At 44.6% G+C, this 5,955-nt stretch overlaps 1 pseudogene; it reads left to right on the top strand.

The window, feature by feature from the left end:
• The first annotated feature begins 5,295 nt into the window (after positions 1-5,295).
• Positions 5,296-5,955, top strand: part of LOC102261494 — a 66,432-nt pseudogene continuing 65,772 nt past the window's right edge.

The following is a 5,955-nucleotide window of genomic DNA, read 5'->3' as shown; positions in this document are numbered from 1 at the left end:
CAGCACACTTTTAGTTGAATATATACAAGCCTCGATTCAGCCATAAGAAAGGAGTTATTAGTCAGATTAGGGAAAGTAATGGATAAGACTGTGAAAAATGTGTTTGCCACCAAGCAAACACAAGGCAATAATATATAGGAATGGTAGAGGCACTCAGCAGTGGAACAAAATTACAGCCTCACTTACAACCCATGGTCGTTGCCCATGGACTGAATTAAATAAGACATTTATTCATGTTCATAGCAACCTGTATAAATAGCTACTGCAAAGTCTGTGCACTGAAAGAAGGGACCAGATTCTGTTCAACTTTGTGTTCCCAATACTTGGCCTCAAGCTTAATACTGGAGCATACGGTCCCTAAGTGATAAATGGACACACAGAGCCAGAGTTAACGTCTTAAAATGTAAGACCTCTTATGTCAACCTCTGCTCCCACTTAAGCCAGAGATAAATTCAAACTCCCTTTGATGATTTTCAAAGCCCGACATAGTCTGACCCTGAACTCCCACTCAAAAGTCATCTATCTTCTCTTACTCTACAAATCACTCAATCTTCTCCAGCCTCACAGTCTTCCCCCTGTTTCTCAAACTCATCAAACTTGCTTCTGCCCCAGGCCCTTTGCACTTCACAACTCTACCCTGTTGCTCTTCCCTGGGCTATCTCCCTGTCTCATTCCCCACTTTCTTGAGATCTATATTCAGGTTTCCCTGTTTGTTTGGCCATCTGTGGTCACCACCATATATAATATTGCAACTGCCTACCTCACTCCCTAACACTTCTCTCTTCCATTTACTGCTGTATTTATTTAAATTGTCATTGTTCTTACCCAATAAAACAATGGACATTGATATATTCATCTCTCTCTCTAGCTAGGCTGTAAGCACCCCCAATAACGATATTTTTATATTTTTTTGTTTATTGCTTTATCCTGAAACAGTGCCTGGTAGAGAGCAGTCATGCAACACATGTTTGTTAAATGAGTGACAGAGAAGCCGTTTTTGCCACACAGTGGGTAATTTCATAAACAAAGAATGTGCCTTGGCAATGAGTTCCATTGTCCCCGCGCAGGACCAGGACTGTCTCTGCAGAGCTCACTGGAAGGAGCTAGTCTTGACCAGGTGAAAGGTGCGCAGCAGGTAACTCCTCCAGGTGTTTGTGAGGATCGGACCTGACAGCCGGAATAACAGCCCACTCGGTGCCGATGGGCAGCGTCGAGGCAGCGCATGTGTTTTAGCTCAATGTTGCACATCAGTCTACAACTTTGTACCGGTCAAGAAAACAGCCAGGGGAACGTTGTGAGTTATTTATTTATGTATTTATTTAGTTATTTCTCACCCAAGGATATTTTCCCCCCATTGATTTTTAGAGAGGGTGGAAGGGGGAGAGTGAGAAAGAGAAAGATCGATGTGTCTTACATAGATAGGTTGCCTCCCGCATCCAACCAGGTGGGGATCAGATGTGCAATCCAGGTACATGCCCTTGACTGGCAATTGAACCCATAACCCTTTGGTGCATGGGCTGACACTCTAACCATTGAACAACACTGGCCAGGGTGAATTTTGTGATTTATTAAATGTGTATCTTTAAGATAAAATAGTGAATGCATTAGAATTTTCCATGTCTGCTGCCTGAGTCTTAAGAAGAAACCCTGTGAGAGATACCAGGTAAGCCCTCCTTACCTCCATTCCAATACATTGCCTTGGGAAAGGGACTTGAAAAAGCTGGTTCTTTTCTTGTAGAGAGAAGTAGAAAGAGATACCCTAAATCAGTGGTTCTCAACCTTCCTAGTGCTGTGACCCTTTAATACAGTTCCTCATGTTGTGGTGACCCCCAACCATAAAATTATTTTTGTTGCTACTTCATAACTGTAATTTTGCTACTGTTATGAATCGTAATGTAAATATCTGATATGCAGGATGTATTTAGGCGACTCCTGTGAAAGGGTCGTTCGACCCCCAAAGGCAGTGGTTCTCAACCTTCTGGCCTTTTAAATACAGTTCCTCATGTTGTGACCCAACCATAAAATTGTTTTCGTTGCTACTTCATAACTGTCATGTTGCTACTGTTATGAATCATAATGTAAATATCTGATATGCAGGATGGTCTTAGGCGACCCCTGTGAAAGGGTCGTTCGACCGCCAAAGGGGTCGCAACCCATATGTTGAGAACTGCTGCCCAAAGGAGTCATGACCCACAGGTTGAGAACCACTGCCCTAAATGTTCTGAGCTTTGGAAGAGATTGTGGCTGCATCTTTGCCAGCCTAACCTGCCATTAGAGCAAGGATCCAAAAACCAATGTTACCTCATTGGCTCTCCCTGGATGGAAAAGATGGGGGCCCAAGTGGTTCAGAGAGCACAATGAACATAGCATTCGCCATAGGTCAAACCAAGCCTGTGGGAAGGAGCCTCAGAGCCTTGTCCACTTTGAGGGTCTTCTATCTTGGGTCAGGGTGGGAGAAGTGAGGGGGGCTGAGGTATCAGTTTCATCTTTATCATTTCCTTGTATAGGTTTTCTTAAATATTGGGATTAAAGAATAACCAAATTGGTGGGCTAAAGAACACTCACACTGTGAACTAAAGTCATGGCGAATAACCCAAATGAAGTTGTATAAATTATTAAGGATGTAGTATGCAAAGGGAAAATCCTGGGGCACAGATAGGCGACTTCTCTGGAATTCAGGAAAGTACAGACACTTACATACATTGAATGCTGGCAATATGTGGGCAAGGTGCCTTAGGCACATTTCTAGTGTAATTCTCATTACAACCTCATTAGGCAGGTAATATTATCCCAATATGCTGATAAGCATCAGAAGGTTAATTATTATAATTTTATTTTTACCAGTTGGGAAACAATTGTAGTGAATTTAGATAACTTGTGCAAAGTCAAACAACTGGAAATGACAGAGCCATCGTGTGAGCCTGGCTCTTTCTCTTCCCAAGTCCTTGTCACTACACCCCACTGCTCCGCTGGCAGCCTGAGGGAGTAAATTTATAGCACTTCAAAGTAATAAGTTATTACACAGATATAGCACATTGTAAAACTCATTGTATAATAATGCCATTACTGGAAAAAAGTTTCAAAAGAGGTTCTGCATAAATTCAACTCTTACCCACATCTTCAACTATGTGTTCTATTTTATTTACCGCTCTAGCTGAATATTCTTCCTCTCCAGGTTTCTTATCACCATGCTTTGCATGAGCATTTAATCCAAATCCTACATATTTTTCAACACCTCTTTCCTTTGAAGCCATCTTATTTTTACTCAGGAAATTAGGTACTTACCTCTTTACACACGCTGTTGGGAGCCAGGGTTGTTTCTGATTTACTGCTATGATGCACAGTATACACCTATAACATGGCTTTAAAATAAATTTATGAAAGTAGATTGCAACCTTATGCGCTAGAACAAATAGGAACCAGAGCTGCTCTGTGGACATCAACAAGCACCCGGATCAGCACCACGGAGAGCGGCCAGGCCTGCTAAGAACCTCACCATGTGTGAGCCCTGGGCTTCGTCTCTTTGACAACTGTGTATGCCCTTCTAAAAAACGGTCTCACTTGTTACTAAGAAGGTACAGGTAAAATATAAGAGATATAGTACAAGGCTGGGGATTTTTACCCACTGAGAACATCAGATGCACTGAGCAGTGCTTTGGCTGTCACAGCTCACATCGACACCTGACATGGAATTCAGAGAAACGCCCTCTCCACACAGCAGAGGAGGCAGCTTTGTAGAAGAGAAATCACACAGGCGTCAGAGTCAGGAGATCTGGGTTGTAATCCCAGTTATGCTGTTCTGTACAGTCAATGTCACTCACTGGGCTCAGTTTCCTCATGTGTAAAATAGTCATATTTTCTTTGCTTACTTAGAGGGTTATTCTGGCAATCTCTCTATATAAAACCCTAATATGCAAATAGACTGAATGGCGGAACAACTAAACAACCGAACAACTGGTCACTATATCATGCGCTGACCACCAGGGGGTGCGCATGGAACATGGCGGGCATCAGCAGCAGGCGGCAGAGTGTGGAACATGGCGGGTGTTGGCCGCAGTGGGATGGTGGAACAAGTGAGTGGGGGCACCAGACCAAGGCGGGGCATGGTCGCTGTCATTGGGGCGAGCCTCTGGTGGTCACTGAAAATTCTTTGCTCCTGCATGCCGCGGCCCTGTCCAGTGCTCGCACCTGCTGCCGGCACCGGCCCTGCTTGCACCCGCTGCCAGTGCCAGAGCAGCCACTCGCACCCACTGCTGGTGCTGAGCGCCAGCCAAGATCGCTGGGCACCATCAGCAGGTGTAAACGGCGGCTGCCAGCCCCGATCACCCCTGAGGACTTCTCCACGTCCCCCTGCTCCTGAGGGGTGATCGGGGCAGCAGCCGCTGCTCACACCCGCTGACAGCGCTGGCCCCAATCGCTCTGTGCTGTCAGTGGGTGCAAGTGGGGCCGGCACTGTCAGTGCGTGAGAGCAGCAGCAGTGGGAGTGGGGCTGCCGGCAGACAGGGGACTGGGGTCCATGGCAGGAGGGGTCAGGCGGGGGCATGGAGGATGGACTGAGACCCGCCCCTGTGCCCACTGCAGCCTCATGACCCACAGTTCTTTCAAGGTGCACGAATTCATGCACTGGGTCCCTAGTAATATAATAAGCATATTATGTATGATTACTGTATAAACATAGTTTAAACTTTTTTTTTTGAAAAAGTAACAAAATTCCATAACTTTTGTTACAATCTCAATCCCATAAAGCCCAGCATGGACTGACCAACCAACCCACTAGACAACTGTAATTGTGTGGGCAGAGGGTATTTAAATTTACCACAAATCAGAATTCTTTTAAATATGTCATTGTCTTATTTCTGGTTACCTATGTACTGGCAATACTATGAGAATAAAATTTATAAAGGTTCTTTTTTTCTTTTTTTAGGTGAATTGAGAGGAAAAACGACTCCATGTTTAATGTGGCTACTTCTCAAGTTAGCATTTAAGATCCTGCTTTGAAAACCTTACTAGGAAGTGAAAGAGAAACGATGCTAATTAGAATAATGGGGATTTCTGTATCTCAGTGTAAGGATCCTGGGGAAGAGGAAAGGCTTCCTGGGACAGCTCCTCCTTCAGGTGGGAGTGAAGAATGCACCGTGAGAGTGATAAAGGCTTTCTCCTCTGCTTGGGGAAGGTTGAAAGCTGTGCTGAGGACTCTGAAGGATTTATCAATAGACAGTCCCCTACCCTTCAGTCCCTGTGTCATTCTTTCTTTTCACGTGTGTGTGAACACACACACACACACACACCTCTGCGATGCCCTTTGGGACACATTTCCCCTTTAAGCGTGCCTGCATGGGCATGGCCCTGCATGTCAGCCAGAGCTCCCCAGCCCTCTTTGTCACCCTTTTTGTTGCTCCTCCTGAGAAAAAGTAACACTCATTTTATTGTCAGATCCTAGGATACTTTAGGACAAATTTACCAGTGGATGGAGCCACTGTGAATTCAGAGGTTATACACATGTTATTGAGCACAGTATCCAACTCAGGAAGTTTAATGTTAAAATGGACTTTGAACTAAAGCAGATTCTTACTCTAGAATTTCCCTCTAATATCTGTCTCGTGTCTATAAAACTAGGTCCCCTCTACTAGTCAGATGATGGCATAATACATTCTATTGGTCCCCCTCCCCCTCCAATGCTGGGTTTGAGTTTCTCCTTTGTTCATACTTTCAGTTCTGAGGATCAGTTACAGCCCACAGGAAGCAGGGTATAGGTGAAAAGGTCTAAAATACAAAGTGATAACCTCTCCCACTGTGTCGTGGAGACACAGCATTTGCAGTCTTTGGCTGAAGGAATTAGTGAGTCTGTTACTTATCATTTTGGACTTTATAAAATCCTGTGAAAGCCCTTTTCTCTGAGTTGGACTGCAACTGGGACTCTATGACATGGGCTATGCCACATGAGAAGAGAAAATG

Source organism: Myotis brandtii, unplaced genomic scaffold, assembly GCF_000412655.1.
Source record: "Myotis brandtii unplaced genomic scaffold, ASM41265v1 scaffold3739, whole genome shotgun sequence".
In the NCBI taxonomy this organism is placed as follows: domain Eukaryota; kingdom Metazoa; phylum Chordata; class Mammalia; order Chiroptera; family Vespertilionidae; genus Myotis; species Myotis brandtii.
Note: the sequence above shows the minus strand (reverse complement) of the source record. Positions and strands in the feature narration are given on the sequence as shown.